This window comes from Chanodichthys erythropterus, chromosome 19 (genome assembly GCF_024489055.1).
Source record: "Chanodichthys erythropterus isolate Z2021 chromosome 19, ASM2448905v1, whole genome shotgun sequence".
Taxonomy (NCBI): Eukaryota; Metazoa; Chordata; class Actinopteri; order Cypriniformes; family Xenocyprididae; genus Chanodichthys; species Chanodichthys erythropterus.
The window spans coordinates 15310149-15316148 of record NC_090239.1 but is presented as its reverse complement, the minus strand read 5'-3'; positions in this window follow the sequence as shown (position 1 = coordinate 15316148).

Sequence of the window (6000 nt, the reverse complement as noted above, 5' to 3'; positions counted from 1 at the left end):
GCCGAAATTCTGGCCATAATCTGGTTTTCATTATTTTTTCTTAATTTTGCTAACGAACTACTATATTTCCGACAATACTTCCCAATTTCGTATTTAAGAAGTTCCCAATTATTGCAAAAATATTCTCTTTATTAGCTTTATGCCAATAAAAGGAAATTAAGTTATTAATCTTAGTGAGAACTTCGTTGTGTTGAAGAATTGAGGTGTTAAGTGTCCAGTATGAGGATCTTTTACAAAATGAGGCAGAGGATACAAATGGAACACAGATAGAAATGGCCTTATGATCAGAAAAAGGTGAGGGAAGTATATCAGTCTTTATATTTGATAACTCTGCTGAGGTCAACCAAAAATCAAGTCGGGATTGTCTAGAAAGGGAATTATTGCTCCATGTGAATACTTTTTGCAAGGGATGGGTTTCTCGCCACACATCAACAACAGAAAAAGTTTGCATAAAGGATAATAAATAATCAGAATTAGTATTAGTAGATTGGGGGGGCCATCTGTCCCAAGGTACAATTCAAAACAACATTAAAATCACCACCGAATATTAAGGAAGAATTTGGAAATTTAGATAACATATGACGTATACGTGTTTCTAATTTATTAAAAAGAACCTTATTATCCTTTGGTGAATTATACCCATAGACATTAGCAATAATACAAGTCATATTTGCAAACTGAAAAACAAGTATAATGTAGTGACCATTGATGTCACAATCAGTAGCCAGAATCTTTCCACTAAAATTATTTTTTAAAATACAAACTCCGGCAGAATATTCATTTCCATGAGACATCCACATTTCTAACCCCCATTGTGACCTCCATAAATTGACATCTTGTAAAGTTGAATGAGATTCTTGTAAAAAGCAAAGATCTGTGTTGAAACTTTTAAGATACAGAAAGACTGCTTTACGCTTAAGAATATTTCGTAGCCCTCTACAATTTAAAGAAATAATAGACAACGACATAGAAGAATAAAGAGAGAGAGAAGAGAGAAAACAGAACAATAATAGAAGAACTAGTTCTAAGAACAAATATAAAGGATTAGATACCGTGACAGAGAACCTAACCGGTCAGAACAAGCTTAATAGTGAGAGATGAGGTCAACAATCCCTTCATATATCGATCTAAAACAAAGATGTTGAGGAACAACTACAATTCCCCCTTTAAAGGGGTTGAAAAAAACTCACATTGTTTACTTAAATCGTTTAAAGTCTGAAATAATCATTTCTTTTAAAATAACATAAATAAAAAAGCTCAGGAAGATGTAAATAAGAATGTTCAGGAAAGAACAAAAATAAGCGCATCACCGTCAGAAGTGGGTAAAGGTATTTTGGAATTCACGCACACATCAGTTCCAGGGTCAAGTTCGCAAAGCGTCAGTCAAGCTAGAAAACAGAGTCATTACCTTTTAGACAGGAGGAAATATTTCCGTACCATCTACAAATGCTCGTCCGCCGACGAAAAAAGCCCTTTTGTTCTCTTTTCGGGCTTTTTCAACTATGGGCCAAAGTTTAATCCTCCTTGCTCTATCGGCCGTTGACAGGTCTTCCGTGATTTTCAGTCGGTTCTCAATCAGAAACTCAGCGTCCTTGGCGGCACGCCAGACTGCATCCCGGTAAAAACGCGAGGTGAATTGGAAGATGATTCCACGGGCTTTATTATTTGAATTAACACGGCCAAGCCGGTGTGCCACATCAACCACATCAGGGAATTTATCTTTAAACTGAGGTAGAAGGCGTTGGCACACGTTGATAACCTCCTGGCGAACGTTTTCTCTCTCTTTCTCTGGAATACCGTGGATTCTCAGGTTCCATCTGCGTGTGTAGGCTTCTAAATGAGCCAGGCGATTTTCTCGCTCCGCGGAGTTAACTTCTTCTTTCTTTGCGCGTGAGTCAATAGAATCAACTCTTTTTTTCAAACTTTTAACCTCGCTGCAGACAAACTCAATGGTTTCCATCATTCCAGAGATTCGTTCCGTATTCCTGCTGATCTCCTCTTTCATATCTTTAATCACCCGCGAGTTTTCGCCAATCAACTTTTCTAAACCGTCTGATCTGTTTTTCACCAGCTGCGAGAGCTCGGAGAGTTGTGTGGAAATAATCGCTGTATTTACGTTGTCAGTTCTCCGAAGTTTAAAGGCCGGAGAATTGCACGGAGTGTCAGAAAGCGGCGGAATCACCTCCTCCACCAGCATAATCTCAGTATCATCATTTTGCTCACAATAATCATGCAGACTGTCCTTCAATACCCTGGACGCAGGAGTACTGTTACGTAGTTCGGCTGTTTGTTTGCCGTCACCTATGCTAGCAGAGCTAGCATGAGCATCTGACACTGTTTTTCCTGACTTCTTCGCACCTTTCCTCTTTTCAGATCCTCCCATTGTTGTTGTTCAAAGAAATTCAAGACATTAATAAACAGAAATTTTCAAAAATTCCTCTAAAGTTTCGTTATAACTACTATAAAACAGTTTGGGATTGCCGAGCTCACAAATGTACATGTGATCAGAGCGCCATCTTGCACGCCCCCCAGTCTATGGTTTTTACTTTCAGTTTCTGTACCAGCCGCGGCTCTGTATGGGCAGGTGGGGCAGAGCCTTACCAAAATATTAATCCTAAAATATAGGCCTACCCCTATGTACACTGAATTAATAATACATTATAAATGTGTTCAGCATTCTGCAACAAACAATTTTCAGATTTTCTAGACTACTTTAAGTCGTAAAGTGAGCTGGATATATTAAATTGTAGCGCATGGATTCGACAGGCATGTATTCATAATACTAAGCGGGGAAGCCCCATCCCAGCTCTTCAGCACCACACAACTTTCCTATGTAAATCTGTGGTGAAAAATGGAATTGCAGCACCCTCTCATAGAGAGCCATAGTGGCAGATTTCTGGCTGCCCCGCTTCCACGTTAAACACACCTCACGTACACCTCGCTCCAGACCAAGACGATATCAGTCCGCTTCAGATATGTGTCTGCATCAGGTCAGTAACTGTTTGGCATGTCTGTTCTTCCTATGTGGAGTAGCGTATAACATTAATGAGGGTATAAACCCTTTAATTTAAACGTGCTCATTTCTCGAATTCCTACATAACTATTCTAAAACAATATTCTAAAAACAAAAGCAATAAATACAATTCAAAGATTTTGTGTGTTGTGTGTACTAAAGTCTGTCAATCATCATTAGAGCGCCACCCTCAGGCTGAATAACGCAAGGACATTCGAATTCTGCCAAAAGTGTGTCTGATGTGTTCAGCGATTAGAATATAAAGCTTGCAAAATGTTTATAATAAACTAGCGTTAACACCCAGAATCTGCCCTACCTATATTTATGGCAAGGAGCCGCTATTGTTCTCTAGTGAGACTTCATCCGCATAACTCTCACGCAAAGTTTGCTCATTGTTTGTGTGATATCAACTGGCTCAGCTTCATGGTTTAAAATCGTAATACCTATTATCAATATTGCGACGTGACATTTTTCTTTATCATCAGTTGCTCGCAAAATGATGAACTCTGATTCCAGATATCGTCCGCGTCATTTCCCGTGATAATAGCCTACAATTAAGTGAATTATTAAATAAATAAGTAAAAAAAGAACAAGCAAACTTAAACTTGTTTGCTTAAAACTTCCGCGAATAATTTGCTGATGCAGGTACAAAAAGATGTTTACCTGCAAAAAAAAACAAACAAAAAAAAAAATTCTTGCCCCCCCTAACTCGAGAGTCAAATGTCGCCCATGTATATACCTATACAGTTGTGGCCAGAATTATTAGCCCCCTTCATAAATATGATCAAAGATGACTCTAAAAATAAATCTGCATTGTTTATCCTTTTGATCCTTAATTTATAAAATTAGCAAAAATCTAACCTTTCATTGAAGGAAAAGAATTGAAAGTGGGGGAAAGTAACATTAAGAAATAAACGTTTTTCTCCAAAAACACGTTGGCCACAATTATTGGCACCCTTTTATTCAATACTTTTTGCAACCTCCTTTTGCCAAGATAACAGCTCTGAGTCTTCACCTATAATGCCTGATGAGTTTGGAGAACACCTGACAAGAGATCAGAGACCATTCCTTCATGCAGAATCTCTCCAGATCCTTCAGATTCCCAGCTCCATGTTGGTTCTTCTTCTCTTCAGTTCACTCCACTCATTTTCTTTAGGGTTCAGGTCAGGGGACTGGGATGGCCATGGCAGAAGCTTCATTTTGTGCTCAGTGACACATTTTTGTGCTGGTTTTGATGTTTGTTTTGGATCATTTGGATCAATTCTGGCCACAACTGTGTGTATATATATATATATATATATATATATATATATATATATATATATATATATATATATATATATATATATATATATATATATATAATGAAATACAGCAACTACTATGATAGTGCTTTGGATCAAACCAGTGTCAATTCTAGACTGCCAACACTGATTATCATATGTGTAAATATGTTTATGTGTAAATTATGTTTAGTTTGTTGCTAATAATCATATGATTATTATATATATAGAATTAATCTATTTAAAAAGAATTCATCACAAACATATTTCCAGGCATTTCTTTTTTTCACAGCTGATGTATTTTGCTTGCTTTAATAAGGTTTTTATAATGGAGTCTTTTTTGCTGCAATTATTTCTTGGATTTGTTTCTCAGTTCCATGCAATTTTAAGCTTTTCTTGGTTCATTCCATGTTTTACAGGCAACCTCTCTCATGCTAATTCAGATTAGTTGGTTTTAAATTAATCTGGTTTATTTTAAATCGGGACTCCATAGTCCAGGTATTAGTAATCTGTACTTAATCTTTGTTTCAGAAAGCCATTTTTTAAACCACGATTAACTATTCTGGATTAAGGCCTATCCTGGCTTAATTTAAACCCTGTCCGGGAAACCGCCCCAAAGGGTTCACCCAAAAATGAAATTTCTTTCATTAATTACTCACCCTCATGTCTTTCTAAACCCTCAAGACCTCCGTTCACCTTCGGAACACAAATTAAAGGTGCAGTAAACAATTTCTGAAAATCTCTGTTGATATTTGAATTCTCCAAAAACTTAAAAGGATCACACCCCTATATTGATAGCTCCACCCCAAATTCACAAACACACAATGCAGCACAGGCACCTCCCCCCTAAGGAGTTGACACGCCCCTTACTGCTGATTGGCTACAAGTTTGTTTTGGTGCTCGGTCTGATCCACTTTCAACAGCGTTTCTCAGAAATTGCCTTTAAGATATTTTTGATGATATCCAAGAGGTTTTTTATCTCTCATAGAAAGCAACAAAATGACCACATTCAAGGTCCAGAGAAGTAGTAGAGACATGGTTAAAATAGTCAACGTGGCTTCAGTGGTTCGAGAATACTTTTTGTGCGCAAAAACAAAACAAAAATAATGATTTAAACAACAATTTATTTTCTACCATGTCATTCTCCTACGAAGCTGACGCAGTGCAGCGCTTCCATGTTTACGTCCGAACGCCGGCTCAGTATTGGTCAAAGCTGTCCACGTGAGCACCACAACTCATGTGATGCTGATGCAGGAGCCGGCCAATACAGAGTCGGTGGGTTGAAAGGAAATTGTTGAATGAAGTCGTTATTATTGTTTTGTTTTTGCGCACATAAAGTATTCTCATTGCTTCATAACATTAAGGTTGAACCACTGCAGTCCCACTGACTATTTTAACAATGTCTTTAGTACTTCTCTGGAACGTTGAATGTGGTAATTACGTTGCTTTATATGGGAAATAAATAAAAAAAAAACTGCTCAGATTTCATAAAAAAATATCTTAATTTGTGTTCTGAAGATGAACGAAGGTCTTACGGGTGTGGAACGACATGAGGGTGAGTAATTAATGACAGAAATTTAATTTTTGGGTGAACTAACCCTTTAAGTAAATACAATATGTTATTGGACTCTGAGTGCATTTAACAAGTACTCATTGTGGCCAATAGATGTCACTATTGGAGCACTTTACAGTATATAACCAAAA